Source organism: Orycteropus afer, unplaced genomic scaffold (assembly GCF_000298275.1).
Source record: "Orycteropus afer afer isolate SDZICR_OR568_19922 unplaced genomic scaffold, OryAfe1.0 scaffold00114, whole genome shotgun sequence".
NCBI classification, from domain to species: Eukaryota; Metazoa; Chordata; class Mammalia; order Tubulidentata; family Orycteropodidae; genus Orycteropus; species Orycteropus afer.
The window spans coordinates 1,808,865-1,811,360 of record NW_006921701.1 but is presented as its reverse complement, the minus strand read 5'-3'; the positions used below and the strand labels follow the sequence as shown (position 1 = coordinate 1,811,360).

Here is a 2,496-nt window from a genome sequence, read left to right as displayed (position 1 = left end):
TGTTTAGAGAAAATAAAATTTAGCATCCTTAAGTGTTACATTATCTCTAATACAGAAAATGTTTTTTAAGGCTTTCTCAGGGAAGATTTACAGATCTTAACTTAAATCTATAATAAGCAGAACAGAGAGACCCCAAGTGGCTTTAATTATGCCTGATAAATTGGAATCACTTGACTGCTAACCAGAAGGCTGGCGGTTCAAACCTCAGAAGGAAGGTTGGGCAATCTATTTCCGTAGTAATACTGCCTTGGAAACCCAAGGAGGGGTCACTATGAGTTGGGTCAAACTCAATGGCATATAACAACAACAACAACAAGTTGGAGTCATGTTGATGGTGCATGTCTGTCACAGAAAAGTAAAGTCCTAATATGTATGGTGAGGGAGACAGGCCCCACCCCAAAGGCAGGAAAGGGAGGGAATGCCAGGGACAACAAAAGCCTCAGGATCCAGGTAAGGGAAGGGAGACAGGCCCCACCCCAGAGGCAGGAAAGGGCAAAATCACCAGGGTCGACATGCAGCAGGAACCAGGTATAGTCCAGAAAAGGGGAGGGCGGAGAGGTTTTGAACAGCTAAGGGAGACGATCTTGTCTGTCAGTTTGTTATACTTGGTGGCTTGTGCGTTGCTGTGAGGCTTGAGGCTGTGCCAGCAGTGTTTCAGATGCCAGCAGGGTTGCACATGGTGCACAGCTTACAGACTGAGACAGACTAGGAAGAAGGAAGAAACCATCCACTTCTCAAATAATTGGCCAGGAAAAACCTTATGAATAGCAGACAAACACTGTCTGATACATTACTGGGCAAGTTTATAAATAGCCCAGAAGCATTGTCCATTACAGTGCAGGAAGACAAGCCCCTTAGGTTGGAAGGCACTCAAAATACAACTGGGAAAGAGCTGCCTCATCAGAGTAGAACCAACCTAATGATATGGATAAAGTAAAGCTTTCAAGACCTCACATTTGCTGATGTGGCACCACTCAAATTGAGAAGAAACAGCTGCATGCATTCATTAATAATTGGAACATGGAATGTAAAAAGTATGAATCTAGGAAAATTGGAAGTTGTCAAAAATGAAATGAAACATATAAAGATTGATATCCTAGGCATTAGTGAGCTGAAGTGGACTGGTTTTGGCCATTTTGAATCAGACAAACATATAATCTACTAGGCCGGACAATTTGAAGAGGAATGGTGTGGCATTCATCATCACAAAGGATGTTTCAAGATCTATCCTGAAGTACAGTGCTGGCAGTGATAGGATAATATCCATAAACCTAAAAGGAAGACCAGTTAATAGTACTATTATTCAAATTTATACATCAACTACCAAAGCCAAAGATAAGGAAATTGAAGATTTTTATCAACTTCTGCAGTCTGAAATTGACCAAACATGCAGTCAAGATGTGTTAATTATGACTGAAATGCAGAAGTTGGAAACAAAGAAGAATCACTGGTAGTTAGAAAATTTGGCCTTGATGACAGAAATAACGCTAGAGATCACATGATAGAATTTTGCAAGACCAACGACTTACTTATTGCACATACCTTTTTTCCACAACACAAATGGCATGGACTTCACCAGATGGAGTACACAGGAATGAGATTAATTACATCTGTGGCAAGAGGAGATGGAAAAGCTCAGTATCTTCAGCCAAAATAAGGCTAGGAGCTGATTGTGAAACAGACCATCAACTGCTCATATGCACGTTCAGCTTGAAGTTGAAGACAATCAAAAGGAGTGCACAGGAGCCAAAATATGACATTGAATGTATCCTTCCTGAATTTAGAGACCATGTAAAGAATAGATTTGATGCATTGAACAGCAGTGACTGAAAACCAGAAGAATTGTGGGATGACATCAAGAGCATCCATGAAAAAAGCAAGAGGTCATTAAAAATATGACAAAGGAAGAAAAGACCGAATTGGATGTCGGAAGAGACTCTGAAACATGCCCTTGAGCAAAGAGTACCTAAAGCAAATGGAATAAATGACAAGGTAAAAGAGCTGAACAGAAGATTTCAAAGAGCAGCTTGAGCAGACAGAGCCAATTACTATAATGAAATGTGCAAAGACCTGGAGTTAAAAAACCAAAAGGCAAGAATATGCTCGGCATTTCTCAAGCTGAAAGAACTGAGGAAAAAACTTAAGCCTCAAGGTGCAATATTGAAAGATTCTACGGGCAAAATATTGAATGATTCAGGAAGCATCAAAAGAAAATGGAAGGAATACAGGGTCACTGTACCAAAAAGAACCGGTCGATGTTCATCCATTTCAGGAGGTGGCATGTGATCAAGAACCAATGGTATTGAAGGAAGAAGTTGACACTGCACTGAAGGAATTGGTGAATAACAGGGCTGCAGGACTTGATGGAATACCTATTGAGATGTTTCAACAAATGGATGCCCCACTACTCAGTTATGCCAAGAGATTTGGAAGACAGCTACCTGGCCAACTGACTGGAAAAGATCCATATTTGTACCCATTCCAAAGAAAGGTGAT

General features: G+C 40.7%; 1 protein-coding gene across 1 annotated transcript in view; it reads left to right on the top strand.

Annotated features, from left to right (window-relative positions):
* Nucleotides 1-2,496, top strand: part of IGSF11 (immunoglobulin superfamily member 11) — a 71,201-nt gene that overhangs the window by 4,861 nt on the left and 63,844 nt on the right. The window lies entirely within an intron of this gene.